This window comes from Pseudopipra pipra, chromosome 5, assembly GCF_036250125.1.
Source record: "Pseudopipra pipra isolate bDixPip1 chromosome 5, bDixPip1.hap1, whole genome shotgun sequence".
Taxonomy (NCBI): Eukaryota; Metazoa; Chordata; class Aves; order Passeriformes; family Pipridae; genus Pseudopipra; species Pseudopipra pipra.
In genome coordinates this window covers 59317425-59341728 of record NC_087553.1, presented here as the reverse complement: position 1 = coordinate 59341728, position 24304 = coordinate 59317425, and the positions used below count along the sequence as shown (strand labels likewise).

The window sequence follows — 24304 nt, the reverse complement described above, 5'->3', positions numbered from 1 at the left end:
TACTAAAGCTTTCCTAACCAGATTGGCCGGCCTTTCTAAAACAAAGAAGGTATATGCAAACTTAATAATTGTGACCATAAATGACATATTTTTTGTATCCTACAGAACATTCAACTTATTACTTTTCTTTTCCTAATCTTTCCCAATATCTTAGCCTTATCAGAGTGGATAAATAGTAAATACCAGATGAGGTTACAAAACAAATAAAACTAATAGGAACAAATTTATGTCTCTGTTGACCTAAACAGAGTCAGGCATTAGCAATATTTAGTCCTTATAGAAGAACATATTTTAATAACAGATGTAAGAGAGATACTGAGGTATAAATATTTACTACAAGGGTGGTGTGGGACTGGAACAGGTTGCTCACAAAAGTTGTGGATGCCCCACCCCTGGAAGTGTTCAAAAGCATGTTTGGTGGAGCTCCGAACAACTTGATCTAGTAAAAGATGTCCAGGCCCATGGCAGGATGTTTGGAACTAGGTTATCCTTAAGGTCCCCTCCAATCTTTCTCCTCAACCAATCATTCTGTGATTTTACGATTCCATGATATATACTTGAAGTCCTCTCTTGTTTCAAATGAGTGGTCTGGAAGAAGTCATATCACTCAAGCTTGTGAAAGAAGAGTGATTTACTGTGCAGTTTGATAATTAAAAATACATTATCAGTGCCAAATAACAGACCTATCATGCACTTTTCATGTGCAATGTTTAAAACTATTGTAAAAATGCTTTCCTTTTGACATGTCCCTTGCTTGTTTCTCAGATGGTCTTTAGGGACTGTTGACAAGTTTGAGAACTGTAGATAGCATCAGAAAAAGAGGCCATCTCAGTAAGAACTACTTGAGAGAATAAAGGTTTCTAGATCAGATTCTGTCTAATTTTGCTACCTATCTGGAATCTTACTCAAATGACAGCATAAGTAGTAGCATATGTTAGATTTTGCAATCTGCTTAATAATACACTGATTATAGTAATAATTATATATTTTTTAATTCATGATAACTAATGTCTGGAAGACTGTAAAATATTAAAGTTTGTTGAATTAGCAAACAAACAAAAACATTTGAAATATCAAGGATAATTCATGAAAACATAATTGCTTTTTTTTGTTTTGTCAATTAGATTTCTCTTTTTTATATTTCATAACATGAAATACTCTGTAATTTTTTTCCAAATGATAGTTTAATAATTTGAGCTGTCACTAAAACATTCTCATATTTAAACTTCGTTGAAAGGTGAAAGTAATTGCCAAATTTTAATATGGGTTACACAATATGCAGATTAATGAAAGGAGAAATGTTATAATGCATTTCAAATGATCATTCTGCCAGTATTTATTTAGAAAGTGATTTTTGATATTAATCTTGCCATTGACATTAGAAAGGGTAGACTGAGCCGGTTTCTTTCCTTTTTTTTTCCACTGGAGTTTGTTTTTAGGAATCACTTACTTGATCAGAGTGGAGTAAAATGATGAAAAGTCTCCTGGACGCTGCTCTTTTATCTAAGGATAAGACTTATCCTATCATTAAGCTCTACAGCTGCTTTTCCCTCTCATTTCTTTGCAAGGAAAAAGTGCAAACACAGGAGCGGGAAACTCAGGGCACAAAAAGGTCAACCAGGAGGACTCAGTCTTCCCTTTAAAGCATGAAGATTTGTTTTGCTGTGAGCACTGTAAGTAGGGTCCATGCTTTTGTAATCTCGGAGGTTGTTGCAGGGTACATTATATGGACTACAATTGCAATTTGGAAAGTAAACTTTGGCCAAAATGGAGCAGTTCACTCACTACAGAAGGGATTAATAGATTTGTTGGTGATGATTTGATTGGAGATAAGAGTCAGGTCCCCAGACAAAAAGGAAGCTTAAGAACAAGGTATGCTTAATTTAGAGCTGTAACAAATAAGAGAAGAAACAGTTAATATGGAGGAAATACCAGACTGTGTATAAAAAGTAAATCAGAAACTCCTTTTAAACTTAAACTATAAAAGGACATGGCAACTTATATTTCAGGGAATAAATGTACCACTGTCTGAACTGGAAAAAAACACCCCTACTATGAGCAGGATGGTTTTAATCACTTCTTGTTCCTGAATCTTTAACATCTACTACCAGCCACTGGGTCAATGATAGGAGAGTGAGCTGACAAGATAATTGCTCTTGTCTACTGCCAGAGCAGCTGAACAATGACCCTCTAGACCCGACACTGGTGAGGAGACCTTAAGTCTAGGCCTCTAGGTCTCCTTGCTTTTCTTTGCTCCAAAACTTTATTTCAGGTCTCTAAGATTAAATGAGTTAGATTTTTCTTTAAGGCATATTTATGTGGATTTTTTTCAGACAAATCGGTAACTTTCTCCTGAATTTCAGGGTACATGTTTGTCCTCTGGAGGTATGTCTGTCTCTATGAGAGAGAACAACTTAAGAAAATGGAATTCTTGAAGGTATGTGTTGTAGGATACCAAAAATTCTTGCTTTAAGCTTGATTATTCCTACTTATTTTCAAACAGAAGTAAATCACAAATCTGTTCTACATTGGTCTACAAAAGGCGTAGAAATATGATATGTAGTAGAAATGACTAAAATATCAGAAATTTTAAGCTATGGGAAATACTTTTAATATTTTTGAGATATATATGGATTAGAAACCAAAGAGATCAAATGAGCACACTTATGTAAAGTATTGTTGCTGAGTGTCTTGCAATGATGTTTGTTTTTTGGATTTATATGTATTACTTTCTGTCAGCTAATACTTTAATAATAAGAATAAAGGATTTATTATCATTACAAGAGCCTGAATTGCACTTGAAAAATTGTCTTTAGCCAAATGTTCTTTATAGGAGATAAGTGGGAGAAGTCATACTAAGTCTCAGCAGCTGTATCAGACTGAAGGCTACTTACAAAAATATTCTTACCATGCAGCTGGCAGAAATAACAGTAGTATATATATGTGACAGATTGAGCTAAGATAAAGTGTGATTCTACTTCAGCTATAATACAAATGGGAATAGCAGGTACAAGCTCTGTAATATACGCCAAAAGTAAAGTCACTTGAAGAGCTATACTGAATACTGATAAAACACCCCAAGAAAAAAAATTCCCAGTATACAAAAAAGGTGCAAAGGAAGCAGGAGGAGGCTTGTTATGGCAAAAATAATAGTAGAAAGAAGAAAAGGCACCCCTCTGTTTCTCATCTAATGATTTCAGTTTGTAGTAACGTGTACAGGTTACTCAAGCACACCCTATTGATGTTCAGACTTTAAACTTGTTTTAGCTTAGGCATATACCTTATGGATAACTTTTAGGATATTATTGAAAATATCGTCTTTAATTCCCTGAATAACCAGAAGATAAAGGTTCCTTTGAAGACCTCTACCAGGACAGTCTTTCTGCCTAAGTGTTCAAACACAAGCAGGCACAACCTTTTTCTGTAGATTTTCAAAGGCATCTTCTTCTCCCCAGTGACTATTGACATTTTATTTGAGAGCACTGCTTTGTTCCTCTACCATCTACATTTTAGGCATAAGAGCATTGATGGAGTCATGCAGGTTAGTCAAGCAAACTCACCATGTGTTTTTAGTAGAACTGGAGGAAATACATTGGTTCAGAGACATAAAATTTGTACCTATCTCAGGCATTAACAAAATTATATGTTTATTAAATAAATAGAATTACTAGTTTCAAAAACTTAGGATCTAAATATGTCAGACTCATCTGAAACATGAAAATAAACACGTTCAGTGTTCTTTCACTTTGCGAAGCTCCAGATACATAAATTACTATTGTTATTATATTCTTATGTACTGATCAACAAAGTAATAATTTTTCTCTCATGATGCAGACCTGCAGGGAAAGAAATTACAAAGGGACTGATCGAATTAATTGCACAAAAAAAAGGTATTACTGCATACAAAAGTACAAGAATCAAGGTTGCAGAGTTTTTCTCAGATTGCATATTGGACTCTTCTCTTTGGAACGACTGTGCAAATAAGACTTTACTTTTCTGATAATGTTTTCTGGTTTATTTGAAACATATGACATATGACAGGGATTAGGTTTTATTCTTCCCAGGAAACATACAGTTGCAGAAGTAAGCTGGCCTAAAGTGCAGCTATGTATAGGCATCAAGAGATATCTGAACCTGCGTCTTACTACATTCTGTTTAGTTGCATTTAATTTGCTTTTATTTTCTTTTATAGCAGGGAAATATAGTAGCCACTCCTTTACATGCTTCCTTGTGATGTCGATTCACACCAACATAATTTAGAACAAGCAAAAATTTAAAGCAGCATAATTTAGAACAGCAAAAAGGCAAATATTTATAAATTCAACTAGATAAGGCACATGGCAATGATCTTTGACCTTCTCTTTGAATGATCAACCCATCCATTTTGAGTGCATTTCTGCTCCATCTAGCAACAGCTCCTGCACAGACTTTTCATGAATTAATTACCTCAGACAAACACACCCATTCAGAATCAACTGGATATTTTTTGACATCTCCCAGCTCCATAAATTTTCGAGCAGAGTCAATCTGATTCTCATTCAACTTTCTTTCTAAAGCAATATTAAACTTTTAACCAAATAAATTAAAATACTATGAGCCTTAAGACAGTCTGTTTTCATGAAGAAATTGCTCATTAAAGCAGAAGCGAAGCAAAATGGATTAAGCCAAATTAACAGAAGAGGGTGCCACTTGCTTAAGGGGAACAATTTTCACATATCAGTAGAAAGATTACTAACTATTTGCCCTGCACTGAGAAGACTTTAGAGATCATAAAGCAATTCTGAATTAGTACTAGGTATTAAAATAAAATTAATGGATGAGAAACTTGTATTGCTCTCAACATAAGAATTTTTCTTCTATGGTGTTCTGATATTCCTAGGAGATGAAGACACTTTAAAGCCTTATTTGTTTCCCATGTCCACAGTTCAATTTCATAGCTTGGAATTTGTAAGAGAAATATACTTCCATTCATCCCTTGTTTCTCTGACCATATTGGACAATATTTTGCTCATTTTACCTGTTTGCAGACAAATTAGATAATCTAGTTTTCAGGAGCAGCTCTTCATACTCTTCTATCCATAGGGAGAACTGAAATGACTTTTGGGAAAAATTAGGATCCTTACACTTTCTCACAAAGTCTTGCCCTTTAGTACCTAGGTATTCAAATTACTATTTTCACTATGAAGAATGTGTAAAAGATTCAAAAGCATCTGTTTAACATTAAGAAATTCTCATAATGTCTCTTTGTATCAAGGGACACTAACTTGTAAGCTTTGGTATGGAATGACAAGTCTGGAGGAAATGAAATTTAGCTTTAGAAGTCAGGTCTTTCACACATGAATATTCTCTTTATTCAGACTTGAACTCTCTTTTAACTCAGCTTCTGTGATCTGTGCACTATACTTATTCCGTCTGCACAGATTAATTTAGTATATTAACCACCATGTTCTTCCACTAATCCCCCAGATTACTAGGTCAGTAGAGCTCAAGAGAGAAGCAAAAAAGAATTAAAATGGGGAGGGTAGAGGTAACCCACTCAAGACAGCTGCTAAGGTGAAGCAAGCAGGGGTTTTTTGGATTTTTTTTAAAAAATACTTCTTCAGACTCCATATGAGGAATTTGAAAAGGAGTTCACCTGAAGGAAGAAATGTAAAAAAATTTGAATTAAGCAAGAAAATCATAGAATCACAGAATCATAGTATGGTTTGGGTTGAAAGCAATCTTAAAGATCATCTAGTTCCAACCCCCCTGCCATGGGCATGAACACCTTCCACTAGACCACGCTGCTCAGAGCTTAGCCTTGAAAACTTCCAGTGATGGTGCATCCACAACTTCTCTGAGTTCCAGTGCCTCACCTTCACATTAAAGATTTTTTTCCTAATATCTAATCTAAACCTACCTTCTTTCAGTTTAAAACCATTCAGCCTTGTGCCATCACTACATGCTCTTGTAAATAGTCCCTCTCCATCTTTCTTGTAGGCTCCCTTCAGGTACTGGAAGCCCGCAATTAGGTCACCTCTAAGCCTTCTCTTTTCCAGGCTGAACATTCCCAATTCTCTCAGCCTTTCCTAATGGGAGAGGTGCTCTGTCTCTCTAAGAGATATGATGGCTCCTCTGGACTCTCTCCTTCCTGTGCTGAGGACCCCAGAGCTGGACGCAGCACTCCCGGTGCGCTCTCACTGGAGGAGAACAGAGGGGCAGAATCACCTCCCCTGACCTGTTGGTCATGCTCCTTTTGATGCAGTTCAGGATACAGTTGGCTTTCTGGGCTTTGAGCATACGGTGCAGGCTCATGTTCAGCCTCCTATCAATGAACATCCCCAAGTCCTAATACAGGACTACTTTCTGAAAGTCAGCAGAATATGAGATGTTTTGACAAGGAAACAGTGTTTCTGATCATACTTTGAATTCTAGGTTTTAGTTCAAAAGATTTTGATGATGAAAACTGATGCCTTAAGCACCTAATGTTTTTTTTATTTTTCTAATATTGGTAAGCCTTATAAGTTTTATAAGTAGATTTTAAAAGCAGCAACCCTCCCTCCTTTGTCCCTTGTCCCTTTCCCTTTCCCTCTAGCACCCTTAGTTTACACATTCCTTAACCCTCTTACCCCATTCTATGCTCCCTATATCACTCCTACCCCCGAATCCAGTAGAAATGTTTAGTCTTTTGTCAAGGCAAGGCCTAGGTTGTTGGCAGAACAGCATATCAGGGCCTAAACCACAGAACACGGTCAAAAACTGGGTGACTATGTACCCTTTGTGCTCTGATGAAGATGAAGATGGGATGAACAGAGGGTCCCAAAAAGCCCCCAGACCCATTTTCAGGGGGTGGACCCAGGGCGGTCCAGAGTAAAGGCCACAGGGTGGACACATATGGGATTGGATGGGTCGTATTATAAAATGTAACATCTCAGGCACGGCCTGCGTGCATCTTGTAACATCTTTGCCTTGGCATAATAAACTCTTTCTTATCTCACCCCTAATTAACTGCTCCGGGAGATTTTTTTCAGCACCTAACTCCCACGGCAACAAAACAAAAAACAAGTCATGAAAGTATATGTTTAATTATGTTTTAGGTCTGGAAGAATATGCTCTTCCAAAATTGTCTTAACTGAAGACTAATGAACATAAATTCAATTTACTTAAAAAGAGGTTAAGAGGAAATTATTCTCAAAAGCTGCAGTATGACATGGTGAATTTAAACCCTGTAAGCCTCCTAAAGATATACGTTCTTGGTCTTACTTACTTGGCCTTTTAGAGCATAGAACTGAGATTTTCAAATGTGAAGTTTAAGGAGAAAAAGGCCAAAAAAAATTAATCGATGATTATTTCTAAAAACAATGTCGATGTACTGGATCTGAGCTACAAACACACTGCTATTCTGTCCAAATCTGCGCAGTGATACTTTGTCCTACCTCATATGTGTTTACTAAATTCAGTGTTTAGTAGATTTTGATGAGAACCTTGGACATATGCCTAATATGTCAATATTACCCTGTTGTCACATACATTTTGAAATGAGAGATGTTAAAGACAGCACCACATGACATGCTGTGAAAAACTGCAGCATGAGAAGAGCTAAAGAAGGTGTTTTTATTTTAATTTTCTGACCTGTCATTTTTTCTAGTAATAATTCTCCTACAGAGCTCTCAGTTCAGGAACTTTTCTTGTATATAGTATGCCTATGATGCTGTCACTGCAGTGTGGTGCAGTGAGATGTAGGCTAATACATGCTGAGTTCTCATTTTCCACAGATGAAGTTATTCAGCTTAATGTTAGGCTAAGTGTGTCTTTGCAGTGACTGCAATAAACAGCTTGCCAAGGATCTATTGTTCCTTTCATCAACAGTGGAATATTAATTGTAATTAGGTTTTGATTTGGAACAGAATTAGAAACCTTTGAGGAGAATTCTAAAAGGAATTTGGAGTCCCAGATCTCTTTCTTTTGTTTTTGTAATTGTGCTAATTATGAAAGACAGGTGTAGTTAGGCCTAAAAGATGTTGAAGAGAGTTTTCATATCTATTTCACTTGGACCAAGTTTTGTATATTTATTTGTAATTGTCTTGGTAAAAAATAAAAGGGAATGGCAAAGAAAAATGGGAAACGTGCTGTATTCTTCTCATGTAAAATATAATTTATTGTAGAACCTATTCTTTCAAGAAGTTTTCAGGATATCTGAATTGCCTTTCTGAAATTGCTGGACTGAATGAAACCCATAATAGCTCATATGAAGGATTTAAGAAGACAAGAAGGACAGTTTGATATTTTAGGATGTGTCTCCTGTGGAAGTGTTTTATGGTAGTATGAAATCATCTGTGATAACAATGGTTTTAAATGGATACATCCAATAGGACATAAATAGAGAAAGAGAGAAAAGAGAAAGGGAGAGAAGAGAAGGAAGAAAGGAAGGAAGGAAAGGAAGGAAAGGAAGGAAAGGAAGGAAAGGAGGGAAGGGAGGGAAAGGAAGGAGGGCAAGGAAGGAAAGGAAGGAAAATAAACCATCCAAAAAGTTCAAAGTCCTTAGTTCTTCATGCTCAAATGCTCTGGGAGAGGTAAATTTTATGCAAACATGATTATCTAGATTCTTCTGAATTTGAGAAGATGCATGGAGATCAGCTGGGTCCCATGAAGAAATCTACTGGTCTGTAGGCCCTGTAGATGAGGCAAAACGGGAACAAGGCAAGAAGGTGCATTTCTGAGAGTATGTGTAAAGCTTCATTGGAAAAAATCTGTAATACTAAAACTCAAATTTTCTTCAAACATGTATTATGAAGTGGTGAATATTACAATAAAGTAATGCTCATTTCAATAATGTACTATTTTATGAGTAGGAAAATATTATTCTGTTCTAACTTATGTAATCAACAGACTCATTTTTCTTTATGCATAACCTAAGTATCAGTGTTATTTGTATTCATTTCTGCTTTAATTGTGTTTCAATTTTAAAATTAAAAAAATAAATCTTCTTTGTTTATTAGAATCTCCATTTTCATATAAGACCATGGTTATAGTTAACAAGAATAGAATTTATTAAATGAGTAGAAGATTATACCTTTGAACATCTAGGTACTTCTGAAATTTTAGTTAATTTAACTAAGAGAAGAATTCTCTATATACATAGAGAGCAAAGTGCAAGAGCTATGATAAATCATACAGATTTATAGAGAAGTTTGACCCAAAGGTATTATATTGTTTTTTTAGATCAGATGGAAAGTAAAGCAAAAATGATCTCACTACGTAATCCTTTCATATAACAAATGTAAGAATTTTTAGGTAACTTAAAATAAGAATACATGTGAGACAATTGGTCACAAAAAAGATCAAATTTTAAATTCCTTCTAAGATATGTTTGAAACAGGTTTTGAACTCATCCTGGAGGCTGATTTCCTGGTTTTGCATAGACTTATTGTTCAGTTTTTGTGAGTCTCTTCACCATTTTGATACCTGTTGAATATGTATAGCTATGGCTTCCAGTTTAATTAGTCTCTTCTAAGGCTTAATATGTATATGTAGAATTCCTATACATTTTTTGATGAATAATGGAAGAGGACTGCATCCCTCTGTCTGCCTTGAAAATAAAATTCAAATTTTCTCAATCATAGGTATAAATTATTTCTAGGTAAACATATGAAGATTTTCACTATAAACTAGGCTTAATCTCTTTGATTCAGGATCACCAATATATTAAATATATTGTGCTTTTCAGATGGTATATTATGAAATATTTCTTCAAAAATATGCAAATTGCTTTTCTCAAGTGATTCACTTATCTTTTAGGAAATACAAGCATTATATGAAAGCTGTATGTTTAGGAATGACACTTGTAACTTACAAAACTTACTATATAACTCACAAAACTTACTATATAAATCACTTTGACATTTTAGATAAGTATCATATTCTCTTTCCTTTTGTGAAAAGAAAGAGAGTTGCTTTTAAAATGGAAAGATAAAAAATATCTGAGCGAATTTTTAATAGATTTATAGCCAGAAACTGAAAAACGATGAAGTCTTCATGGATGGAAATGACCTTGCAATTTAGACTGTGCAAAACTTTAAACAACCATGGCTGTTTCTGCTTACATATTCATCTCAGTCTTATAATGCCATTGGTGTCACATATTTAATTCATATATTTAATGCAGATTTTATGGAGCATAGTGTCTTGAATGAGTTCACTAGATTTATTTTCCTACAAAGTCTTAGACAGGATTAATGCAATAACCTTTTATCTTTAAATTTGAATATAGGAACAGATCTATATTTGCAAAATTGTTGTGATGAGCTCATTTTAAGTAGTGATTATTAAAGCGAATTCAAGAAATACTCCTTTCATCAGCTTCACACAGATCGTTGTACAGGAGATCAGGAAGGTTAAAAGAGAAAATGCCACCAAGTCTCTTTTATGGATTCAAAGGAACATTTAATTTATCTTTACTCTACAGCCTCTCTTCCTGTGGAAGAAAGGGGGAAAAAAAGGAAAAGAAATAAATTGTAGAGTTCCTACAATAATTTCTGATGTCCTTCCTGGAGAGTCCATATCTTCCCTGGAAACAATAATGTTTCCTAACAAAAGGCAGTATAACTTAATAGCAGTCTTCACAGTGTCTCTTGAAAGACAATGAGACATACAAGATACTTAGGGCAAGTTATCCAGTTTAGTGGTTTTTTCCTTTTATTGTTTTGAATGTGCACTTAGACTCCTTTTTACATATCACAACTGGATGAAGTACTAAAGCAAATGTTGACTCATTCTTTCCCTCATTGATAGAGACAGATTTCATACAAAACAAAGACCTTCCATTTATGAAAAAGTTTTGGGTGTGACGGTCTTGGAAAATGTTGTTAAAAAAGTATGAATATTCACTTATTTAGGGAAGATAATTAATGTCAGTGGGGTTCACTTCCTCTGTTATTAACAATAAAATACAATTGTTTCTAAGAAGTGAATTAGGAAAACAAAAAAGTAGAAGTGGATTCGTAACTCATCATCAATAACTCCCACTCACAGACTTATACTGCAAATCTCTTTTTAAGACTTAACACTCACCTGTTCTGGGAGCAGAATAAACTTATTTGGTGAATCATTCAAGAATAGAAATTATTAGAAAAATAAGTATAGCAAGAGGGAATTGACTGGAATAATGCAGTAAAACTGCAGTAAAACATTAGTGAGGTAACAAATTGAAGAACTATAAAATCAAAGAATCACAGGATGGTGATGGTGGCAAGGACCTCTGGAGATCATGCAGTCCAAAATCTTTCCTCAAAACAGAGTCAGCTGGAGTAGCTTTTTCAGTACTCTATTGAGCTGATCTTGAACATCTCCAAAAACAAACACTCCACAACTTTGGGCAACTTATTCCAGGATTTGATAACAGTCAAGCTAAAAAAGTAGAATTTCTTGTATTTCAGTTTGTGTCTAATAGCTGTTGTTCTTTCACTGGACACTACTGACTCTAGCTCTTCAATTTTAGTCCCCCATCAAGGTTTTATATATATGGAGCCTTATCTCCTTCAGTTCTCTCAATCTCTTCCCCGTATGACAGATGTTCCAGTCCCTAGGAGACCATGGCGCTTCACTGGACTTACTCCAGTATGTCCATGTGTCTTATGCTCTCAGAGCCCAGGCTGTCCACACCACCCCAGATGTTTCTCACCAGTACTGAGCAGAAGGGAAGGATCATCTTCCTCAAGCTGCTGTCACCCTGATGCAGCCTAACAGGTAGGTGGCAATCTTTGTCACAGGGGCACGATGCTGACTTGTGGTCAACTTGTTGTCCACCAAAATCCCTGGTCCTTTCCTGCAGACCTTCTTTCCAGCCAGGCTTCCTCAGCCTGTACTAGTGCATGGGACTATTACTCTTCAGATGCTGGACTCCAAAATTCCTTTTGTTGAACTCCATGATTTCCCTATCAGTCCATTTCTGCATACTGTTGAGGTTTCTTGAACTATCAGCCACTTCTAAAGAAGCAGTTACGTTTTGTTGTTTGTCTTATGGTTTTTGGGGTATAGGAAGGATAGGAAAGCAAACGTTAAACCAATGAAAACTTCTCTGATTTGGAATTATATTTTTTCTTTGAGCATTATCCAATTGCTACAAAAGACAATTTTATAAAAAGCAAAAAAAAAAAAAAGAAAATTATCAGTGGATTTCACAGATGTATAAGATCCCTGTCAAAAATGAAATGCATAATTTGATGTTTCATATTCATGTGATTATGCAATATACCACAGTGTTAAATCTGTAAGTAGCACTGCTGTTAACACTTAGCATTGTGTAAGCCTACCTCAGTATGAATATGGCCCAGTATAAGGGTGGAGTTCAATATGTTCTATAAGCAGGCAGAGTTTACATCATCTGACTGACTCAGGTAACTGGACATTTTAGATGGTCACATGGAAGTGTTATGCTTTCTGGGGCATTTTAGTTGTACTTCAAAATTGCTTATTTGCATGAGCTGATGTTAGCTGACTGAAATAAACATTCAGCCTCAGCTTAAAATATTAGCAATTTATGCTGAGGCCAAGTAGCGCTTTAAATCTCCCGTGTCTGGGTGTGTGCCATAACACTCAAATACGTGTATTCTGGTTTTCAGAATCAAATCCATGGAGCAATGGAAATTTCTGAAGATCACTTTACCAAACATAAAAATGATGGTGAATTCAAAGTGTGTTTATAAGTTCCAGCACAGATTCACATCTTTGTTTTCTTTCTGGGTGCTAGTACCTATCATTTTTTTTTTGTTATGATAAGGATTCAATTATGAGGACTTAGTAAATTTAATTGTAAACCCGGGCTCACATTTCTCATGATCTTCCACCTGAGGATATAGTCTAGTATGGCACAAAAAGATAATAAATAGAGAGCATATCTAGAAATCTCTCAGATAAAGAAGACTGACATCCACCTTTTAGGCATCAGATAATGGACGTTTCTAATTGATGCTTGTAAAGAAGATCTTGAGGCCACTCTAAATACAGGGGACCTCTACTTTACACTGTCTTTCTCTCTCTAAACCTTAATTTAAACTTACCATCAGTATGCACAAAGATGAAATTTTCTCTAATGCATACTTGCCAAATGTTTTCTTTCTGTGAATGTGACTCAGATTGTCAGGGATTCACCATGCAAAGATATACTTAGTTGCAAGTGACAATGATAGAAAAGAATTTAGCAGAAAGACTAAGGAGACTGCTCTAGATATATGATTCACAAACTTGAATATAATTCTGGAAAATTTAGAGTGGTAGCAGATAATCTGCCTAAAGTTTTCCATGGTGTGATGTAAAAGCACTGAAACCCAATGCTGGGCTTGCAAAATGAATTCAAAAGCGTGTTCAACCTCTGACAGAAGTGTTCTGTCAATACAGAAGGCATAAGAAAAATTTGTAAAAGGGTATTTGTTAGTTTGCACACTACACAATTATCACTTCATAACTAGGTGAACATGTTGCAAGTGATGTCTTTTTCTATTGCATTGGACAGGAAAAAGCCATTAGTATGTGACAAATATTAAGACTAAAACCAAAAAAAGATAAGCTAGTACTGCAACTCTTTTCCTCCAATTGAATTTAGAACAGGGGGGAAAAGAAGGAAACATGCTTTTCTAGCAAATGATCTTGTGACAATGCATGAAGAAATTGTAGGTCTATAAGCAATAACAGTTTTATTCTTATGAAATACAAAATCCAGAAAGAAAGTACATACAGAATTGTAAGAAAAGAAACAATATTTGACAGATATGACACACTGACTTGAGTTTTAACAGATTACAGACATAATTTTACTGGTAGGAAATTAGAAACATTGGAAAATGTTATGACTTTAAACACATTAAATCCAGAGTACCTGTAATGTAAAGTTTTGAAGAAACCAGTAATGATATTATGAGACTGATATTTGAAAAGCTGAAAAGTCAAATTCAATCTCATCTTTAATGCTGGCAAATTTTGACATATGCCATATGACAGGGATTCTACTTACCAAAATACAGTTTACCAGGGTCTTGTAATTAAAAAACTATGATTAAAAAAAAAAAAAGTTTTGTAAACTCATATATACACAGCAGGAAAAGTGAAAGGTCACATAATTGAACGTATTTATATCCACAAGATATGCAAATTGCATTTAACAGCAAAAGGCAGCAATATTTGGTAAACAGGATGTTGTGGTTTAACCCCAGCTGGTGACTAAACACCACACATCCCCTTGCTCACTCCCTCTCTACCCTGGTGGGATGGGGAGGAGAACCAGAAAAAAAAAGAAAAAGTAAAACTCCTGAGTTGAGATAAGAACAGTTTAAGAATTGAAACAAGGGGAAATATAACACTAATAATACTAATGATAATACCAATAATAATTATTGTATGAACAAACAAATTTTATGAGTGAATCTAATGAAAAAGAGAGAAATAAAACCCAAGAAAAAACAAGTGATGGACAATACAATTGCTCACCATGGCTAACTGATGACCAGCCCATCCCCAAACTGTGATCAGGGACTCCTGGACAACTTTCCCCCCATTTATATACTGAGTATGATGTTCTGTGGTGTGGAATATCCCTTTGACCAGTTTGGGTCACCTGTCTTGATCATGTCCTTCCCAACTTTTTGTGTATCTCCTCACTGGCAGAGCATAATACCCTGAAAAGTTTGTTATCAACATTATTGTCATACTCAATCAAAAAAAAGACACTGTACCACCTACTAAGAAGAAAAACAACTCTATCCAAGCTAAACCAGAACACTGGATCTTGTTCACATAATGTGTGTTACAAACACGTGTTAGAAAATGCGAAACCTACAGATGGAAAAAAGGCACCTTCATCTTTTCTTGAAAAAGGAGAAAGAAGATAGATTCAAAGTCAAAGAGGTTAGGAACAGATTATAGATGCAAGGGAACTAAACAACATCAAAGAATTCCTTAGGAAAAACAATGCTTTAAATAAAACCTCCTGAGATGTTTTAGGGTATCAAGACAAAAGAATACAGATACTAATAGTATGCTGTAGACTTTATTTTAAACTTTTCATATCACCTATTTTCCTTTTAAGAGTGAGACATATGGATAGCTGGACTTTTAGAATCATGGAATTATTTAGGTTGGAAAAGATCTTAAGATCACTGAGTCCAATTGTTAACCTAACATGGCCAAATTCACCACTAAACCATGTCTCTAAGTGCCACATCTACAAACATTTTAAATACCACTAGGGACGGCGAATTAGCTGCAAGGTTTATTTTCTACTGTTTGTTTCTTCTTAAAGATTCATATTAGTTCTAAATTTTGACTTTTTATTTTTCAGAACCAGGAAGAGTACTGTGACTACATGCATCGACTTTGCAGAAAAGAGTGTTATTTTCTAGTTTGTCAGCTGAAATGTCTGACTCTTGCTTTAGTAAACATATCATCTGGCTTTTGTTTTAGTATCTTTCATGTAAGTGTCATGGTTACACTGAAGATGAGCACTACTTAAATAAGTTCAGGCAGTGCCTAATTGCAGGCAAAGTATGATTCAAAGCTTTTATGGGTAAAAGCTATGCCATGGCAACTTTGCCAATCACCTGTGTATTGATGTGCTCATGCAGACCCACCATTGAGGGTATTTCTCAAGCACAACCTTCTGGCACCAGCGAACTAGAAATAGGTTTACAAACACTGTGGACAGTTGTTGATCTGCTGAGTCATGACAGAAAATATACAATAGCAAGGGGTAGCTTATGTTCCACCAATACATAATTCTAATTTATGTTTTTGTCACCCAAGAAGTCCGTGATAAAAAACATTTCTTGCACAATGGAATTGGCATGGGATTGTATTAATTTTTCTTTTTCTTGATTGTATTCCAACAAGCCTAGTAAAACTTTAAGAGATCAGGGATAAGTTTTTTAAAAAATTAAGGGCTTGCTCTTTTGTGATGCCTAAGCATATCAAGTGAAAGGAAGCTATACTCTCTGAAACCACATGAATATAATAATGTCTTATAACAAAATATTCAGGAAATGGTATTTCTGTGCTAATTGCTCCTCATATTCTCTTCTACAAATTCATCCCCTTTTTTTTCTTTTTATAGCAGATCTAGACATTTGGATCTTTAAAACCAATTTTTTTTCAGAGTGCCTTTTTTTCAGAGTTTGAGCAATGTTAGTTATTTATCAGTATTCTGCCAATACCATCACAAGACTTTTCAATGCAGATTATTCTCTTTCATGGACAGTGCCTTTAATATTTTTTGTATGGTAAAGACAATATTAGTGAATAGAGTAAGAGGAGTTTTAGTTCTCCACCTTAATTTTCAATTTTATTTTTTCTCCTTTCCTTTGCTCCACAAGTTAAAATCAACATCTCTGTGTCAAGAAGATTTGCTCTCAGCAATCTACTTCATGGATGCCAAGAGTGGCACATAGGCACAGTGTGAACAGCAAAGAATAGGGCTAATTGAGTACTGGAAGTTAAAACCTTTTAAGGAAGAAAGATAATTGTGACAAAATTAGTGACGGATAATCTTTCTTTTCAGAGCCACAGTACAGCTCATAAGCAAAGGAACAAATCTATTTTGTTTTGTGGCTATGTAATGCGTATATTTTTGCATAAAATATTAACTGAATGGTTCAATAATTTCCTTACTAAATCAGTTACAAGTGACCTCCAAATGGCTACCTTTATTTAGTGCACAAATCCTTTCATAGGAATTAAAAATAGAGTGAAAAGAAGAAAAACAATTAGCCTGGCATGGATAGGATAGACAAACACTAGGACACAGAAAGGATGTTTCAAGTTACAAAATTGCAACAGGGAGAGTTTATGTGTCAACATAGCCAAGAGGTTTAAAAAGGTATTTCATTCCACTGGTGTTATTTAGAAGACAAGCAGTTAAAATATATTTTATGTATTTTGTTAGGCAATTGCATATATCCATAAAGGACAAAACTAATCTTCCGGGTTCTGTATGGAAATAAAATCCAAATTCACTGTGCCAGAGCTAATACTAAATAGATATTCATCAAATTATTTCCTCCTTGTTTTACGTTTAGACTTCAGACAGGTGTGTGATAAACTGCACCCCCACTTTTATAACAGAGAAAATAAGATTTTGTCAGACTCTCTTAGTTGGAGAGAAAATTTTCAAGTGTTCGTACACTTGGTGAAAATCACAAGAGAGCTGAGGGTGGTAAAGCGAAAAAGAAGACTGTGAGTTGGCAAGTGGCAGAAGAAAACCACTGGTTTCACAAATGGAAAAAAAAAGAAATAAAAATGTATTCTCCACTTCTGGTTCTGAACAGTGAATTTATTTTCACTTTCAGTTTAAGATTAGCTCAAAAGAAGCCTATTAATTCAGGTTGGGATTTTACAGAGTCTGTGTTGGCTTATCTGTGCTTCCATTAAGAACAGCGAAAAGTTTACTCTTCAACTCAATCAGCCTTAAAACATTCTTAACTGCTCTTGAAAATCTCCTGGTAGGTTACCTTAAGGATTTCCTACAATTGAAATAAAATCTGAATGCTTTAGAGTAGAAATACTTAACTTCTTATAATAGCCCACCCACTAAGTTCACTTGTCAATATGCTGCTAATATCACCTCAATACATAAGAGTACTAGAAAAGAGAACTACACTATGCAGCATTATAATGCTTTTTCAGATGTAATCTACATATTAAAAGGAACATACAGTGGTGGTGATTTGGTTGTTGGGGTTTTTTTGTTGGTTTGGTTTTGGTTTTGGTTTTTTTGTTGCTTTGTTTGGGGTTTTGGGGGGTTGCCTTAGGTGTTTGTTTTTTTTTTTTTCTTCTTTCATTCTTTTTTCCTCTTTGAGTTTGATTTTGTTCTTTTTTATTTTATCAAAGAAAACAAACTCAGGTTCATTTAGTCTTTTGTTTATAACAGCTCAGGATTCTGTCTATGCTTTTCACCATATAAGTTTCACTAGAGATATATATATATGAAGTTGTTGATGTGATATAATGTGCAATCATCCTTTCAGTGAAAGATTCGGTCATCCAACACACCCACAGCATAAGGGGGCTAAGAAGGATAGACAATCAGGCAAATAGTAGAATACATTGATCTCACAACTCTGGGTACGAATTACTGGCTCCCCTCTTTTGTAAAGACGGTTTCAATCTACTGACCAACAGAAGACCTCTGGCCCACAGAACATGGTCCTACATCCCAGGAGGGAATCGTAGCTTCTAATTAAGTTGAACACAGTCAGCAAGCAGGGAAGGGGAGAACTTGAGAATGTGTTCACTTCTACTCTGTATGCTTAAAAGACCTTTTTTTCTTTATTAATACTGCTCTCATGGGAAATGCGTGCCTGTTCCAGAAAACATGAGGTATATCCAGGTAGGTGTCCTTGCCACTAGGATACTTTCCTGATGGCTCTGCTGTCACCACAGTTCTTGCATTTTGGGCTACAAAGTGGCTTTCAGTGAAGATGTCTAATGACCTGCTGGTTACAGTACCCTGGGATGATTCCACTGTGTAACTAGAAAGCAGTTACAGGCAGACTGAATTCTAAGTGAATGGATTTCCCATCGTTTGCTATGCTCATAAGCATATAGGATTTTTACCTTGAGAAGTACTTAACCTGTTGTTACCCAAGTCCTAAGCACTTGAAATTTTGGTGTCAACCATCTAAGCCAGGAAGATCCCCTTCTATCCAGGGAACTCACCATGTAAATTTTCCAAACATAGCATTCCTCTGCAAACTTTGAAAGAGATGGCACAATTGGAGAAGGCATCTACATGCATTTAAACAACTATTTCTCAATAGCTACCTTTGATTTATTATACAGTCCATTTCTAAAATAATTACACTATCTATTTTGCCATTAACATGGAGGATGTAAGGAAAGTGATCCTAGTAATTAACAGGTTAAATATCTTTTAATTCAAAACAACTGTTTCAGAATGAAGAAATAATTTCCAACCGGGTGCTCGCTTAATCATTGTGTTAACATCATGTAGACGAGACTCCAGAAATTGTTTCAAGTAAAAGTAAAGTTGAAGAATTAGCCCTCCAGACTCAGTTTTCATAAGGTGGAAAAATTACATAAGCTTCATGTAATTCTGTGAGTAAGTTTTCTGTTTTCTTCTGTGCATTCTTTCTCCAGGCTTAATCAGGAAAAATTAACTCTACTAAAACCTGCATGACTACTTGAAATTTTTGTAATGAATATGGTGCTTATGAGTTTGTATTGATTAAATGTAACTTGAGGCTAAACCCAGTGTTTATTCACAGCAGAAGACTGTACTCATGAACAAAAATTTACTAAAGCCTGTGTGAATTTCATCAACACTTTGTCATTCCTGTCTTTTTTAATTTCTGTTCAGAAAATAATTAATGTTCTCTCACTTCTAATTTCTATTTAGAAATTTCTGTCCCACTAAAACATCTCTGAGTGAGAAGGCATTTTGTTTCAAAAGTTCTTGGAGGATCATTTTCTCATGTAATAGGTACCCAGTTGGGCAGATACAGAGGGAGTATGTCATATAATCCAGCTCTTATGAGTTGTACTTAGAACATTTACAGGTGTTTTCAGTGTTAGCTGTTCATAATAACTAACTAATTAACATATTTATGTTCAGCTAAATGTTGCTTTAGCTATCATTTTTACATAATTATTACTGATTTTAATAAACCTAAGCATGGAACTAGAACTCTTAGATCTCATTTTCCGTTAAGTTCTTCAAGGTATGAAAAGCAAGGGAATGGCTGAGTCTGAATTTCTCCAGGAGTGATTTCTATGTCTTTTCCAGCATTCTACTTGACATAAAAGTAAGAAAAACATTTTTCTTTTAAATAGTATCTTGCATATAATGTTCATTAAGATACTTTCCTCCCAATAAACTTGTAATTGCTTCTAAATAATACTTTTAGAAAAATGCAATTTTCTAAAAGAATTTTGACTAGTTATGACTATTGAATTGATTACATTTCCAAAATTTAGGAAAGAAGCTGTAAGAGAGCAGGTTTAGATTAGATGTTAGGAAGAAATTCTTTACTGTAAGGGTGGTGAGGCACTGAAACATCTTGCCCAAAGATTTGACTGCCTCATCTCTGGAAGTGTTCAAGGTCAGGATGGAGCTCTGAGCAACCTGATCTAGTGGAAGGTGACCCTGCCCATGGTAGGATGGTTGGAACTGGGTGATCTTTAAGGTCCCTTCCAATCCAAACCGTTCTATGATTCTATAATATTCACTATTATTTAATTTCCCCTCTGAAAGCATGCACTAGGCTGCTAATGGCTGTCTTTAAACAGTATACATAATAACTTAGTTCAAGATCCTTAAAAGTCTCTCGTTTCTCAGTTATCCACTTTTCTCAAGATGCAGAAAGTATCCTCTACTAGAAACCAGGTAATTTCTCAGCATCTTGAAAATGATGTATTTCTTTCTACGTTGCTTTTGGAATCTCTCAAGCACGTCATCTCCAGTATTATTTTGCTTTCAATTAATTCAAAATTTAAATATTTTGCTCTTGAAAAGAGTTAGGACAGTGAGCAGAGGGGAGGAAACTGCATACAGTTGTGTTTTACTATGAAGCATAGAAACAGTCCCCAAAACATAGATCAAAAGGCTATATTATCCTAACCTAGATAAAAACTATAACTCCTATGTCTACCTATGAATTCAGGAGATCCACGTATCTTTTCTCTTCCACATGAGAAACAAACATACTTCTACAGCTTTTTCATGTATAAGCTATAGACCATTCAAGTGTATTTTTGAGAATTAAGAAATGCAGATTTAATTCCTACAGAGAGAAAAGTGAGCTATCTTTAAGAATATAGCACACAATTCTTTATGACTTTGGCCTTTAGCTCCTTTTGCCTCAGTTCTATCTCCTTAAAATATTGTGAGAATGATTACAATAAAGATAATGAGATACTCAGATGCTGTCATAAGGGGGCCTTACATACAGACTACTAAAATGGATAGGTTAAGATTAAACACTCCTCTGCTTCCTAATGATGTAATTAGAGAGCTTTTAAATTTAAATAAAACACCACTCAAAGTGTCTATCTCTGCTTTGTGTGTGACCTAGAAGACACATAACTGTGAAGATCACTAAGAGAACTCATTGAATAAAAATGCGAATAGTGAGAAACCAACCAGTGCTGTAAATATGAAAGCATATTCCTCTGTCACTTTTTTTTCATTTAAAGTATTTCACGTTTCTCCTCTTGCAGTCTGAAATGGTTTTTTCTCTTATGCTGAAAGCTTCCAAATCCTCAACAACTAAAATTATCTTTTCCCTCAATCCATGTTCACCTTATGGTAATACAGTGTGATAATTATAGCCTACAAGTAGCTGCACTGTTCACTGTGGCAACAAAGACTGGGGTAGATCCAGGCAATTTATCCTCTTGTATTTAAAAAAAAAAAAAAAGAAAAGAGTATTTAAAAAACTCGAAATATCACAGAACTTTTCTTTTGTTACCTATGAGGCTGAAAAAAATTTACATGGTAGGAGAAGGTCCACTGCCTGGGATTTCAATAATGGTATTTTGAAGTCAAAGACAACTGCTTCAATTATAGTGTATCTCACTCTCTTATTCTTGCTGAGCTATAATATAACACTACATAAAATCTTTATGTCACAGTAGATCACAGTGACTATGATTTCCAGCTTTCAAGCTTTTTCTTTCTTGTAAGATAGCTATAAAATACATTTGTTTCTGAAAAAGAAGGTAGCTATGTAAAAGACATCTGTTCTATAATCAAGCAAAAATTTTGGTGGAGCAAAATCTACTACTGACAGACTATGGGGATATCCAAATTAAAAGTTAATGCCTCATTATTGGCCTGGTTTTGTAGAAATTTTGAGAGTAACTGGTTGTACTGGGTTTTCTCGAGATGGTGTTAATTTTCTTCATAGCAGCTGATATGATGCTATGCTTTGCATTTGTAACTGAAGCAGTGTTGATAACAAGCCAACATTTTAACTGTTGCTAAACAGTGCATGGCGTCAAGGCTTTCTCTGTTTCATACTCTGCACATCCTGCCCTCTGTTCCATAAGTAGTCTTGGGGTAGGCAAGAGCTTGGAGAGGACACAGAATTATTAATATTTTTAACATAGTGTAGTTAGGCACAGCAGTATGCCGGATCAATGCCAAAAAATTCTTTTTGATATGGTCAAAAGGTGAATTAGAATTTTGGACGAGGAATGAATGACAGACCTACAGAATGAAAACTGCATCATTCCTAACAGAGTCCAGAAATAATTTTGGGGGAAAAAAGTTGAAAACAGACCAATGATTCACCAGCATGTTTTTTTTGCAAAAAGGAGTAGTATCATTCACAGAGGGATAAAGGAGGTAAAAAGGTCACATCTGGATTAAGCATGTGTGACACTACTAGTAGAGTCATGCATAGAGCTGTGCATTCTTAAAAAAAAAAAATAAAAAAAGTAATTATTATTAGAAGAAAAGAGAATTTATCTTATAATAAAACAACCAAAATGGGTAATTTAATTAAGTGCATAAACACTTTCACAAGAAAGAGTAGCCATGTACTACAAGAGTTTTCTATCTAGCAGACAAAAACATAACAATAACCAGAAAAAACCAAAGTCAGATAAATTCAAAGAACACTCAGAACAGTTACTTGTTAAAATACAACACGAAGAAAAACAAGCACAATTTTCATACCTTGATGTCTTCAGGTCAAAATAGGATGTCTCTCTGGAAGATGTACTTCCAACAAATGCAAGTTACTTGTCTAAGATAGGAGTAAGTGAAATTTTATATCCTGTGACCTAGTTGCATTTCCCATTGCAAAATCAAAGAAGCACCAAAATTGTCTTGCTAGATATAAATAAAACTAAGAAAAGACTATCACGTCAGCTCTGAATAATAAACTATTTTTGCTTTTTTGTATTGCAAAGCTACCCACCAGTTTTCTCTCTATTATTTTCAGTATCATCTCTGAAACTTGCAATAGAATCTATTTGAGATAGTATCACAGTTTTTTCTTTTCTATTTGCATGTACTGAAAAGACTTTTTTAAAGGAACTGCTCCATAAATGTTGTCCTTTTACTGACCCCTATGGTACCTTGAGATTTCCTTCTTTTAATGGTTTGACCATAACTACATTCTATATAGAATGAACTGATGTTGGCTTTGAGATTTTTAACAATTTAGTCAGATTCAGTCAAAGGTCAATCTGTTTTCTCTACTATAATGAGTCTGGTGCTGGTAAGGCTCGGGAGCCAAAAAGATGAAATCTTATAAATTTCCTTGCTTTTGTCACTTGTCCTAATATACATGTGTTCTCTAAATGATGTGATAACTCACTGTAGTTGCAACTCATTACTACTCACAAATCTGAGTTTTCTAAGTTCTGCATAATGCAACACTGAAGTGAGAAAGTCTGTCGGAACGTTGCCTGTTAGAGTTTAATGCATTCCTAATGCTTAAGGAAAAACCTTCTCTACTTAATGACAAGCCCTTCTAAATTAGCTGTTTCGGTATCATAACAGTAATGGATGGAATTCAACTTTAGGTACCTAGATGTCCTATGCCATTGTGTACCTGGAAGGTCTGTCACTCAAAGGCCATATGTCTCCCATAGGTCTTTTGTTAAGTCTGGCAGCCATGACACTTAATGCATCTGCTTCCATACCTGAATCACTCACAGTGCTTTCATTTATAGTTTCATTTAAGGTATACTGGTCAGCCCGGCTTGGTGCTGTGTTTTAGGTCAGTGACTAAGTCTGTTGATAGCACACCAGTGTTTTAGCTTTTGCTGAGTAAAGGTTTTTTGTGTTTCTCCCTCTGCCTATTAAGTCGTCTGGAGGGAGGAGAGAGGTTGACAGGGAACACAGCTGGGACAGGTGATCCAAACTGACCAAGAGATAATCCATACCATATCACATAAAGCATATTAAAAGCAGCAGTGGGGGAGGAGTGATGTGGAGTGGGTGAAGGAGAATTTTTTCAAAGTAGCCATTGCTCAGGGACCATCTGGGAATCGGTCTGGTGGTGGGAGGTGATCCTTTACATCATTTGGATTTGGTTGGGTTTTATTCCTCCTTTACTTAAAAGATGTCTTTATCTTGACCTACGAGTTTTTCTCACTTCTGCTTTCCCGCCTGCTGCAGGGGTAAGTGAGCAAGCAGGTTGTGGGTGCTTAGTTGGCAGCCAAGGTAACCCACCACATAAGGTCATACAGGAAAACTACTTATTGATATTGAAGAGTCTAGCAGTTTGAACCCTCTTGAGAAAAGGAGTGTTCTCAATGCCTTAGCAATTGCATCTCCAAAATATGAGGGCTCCTGGAGTCAGAGAGTGAT

At 35.3% G+C, this 24304-nt stretch overlaps 1 long non-coding RNA gene across 1 annotated transcript; it reads left to right on the top strand.

Moving 5' to 3' along the window:
• The first annotated feature begins 1928 nt into the window (after window positions 1–1928).
• Window positions 1929–19759, top strand: LOC135414914 (uncharacterized). The gene is made up of 4 exons (XR_010430902.1): window positions 1929–2272; window positions 2364–2437; window positions 11549–11724; window positions 15311–19759. It is a non-coding gene; the product is annotated as an uncharacterized LOC135414914 (long non-coding RNA).
• Window positions 19760–24304: the final 4545 nt, after the last annotated feature.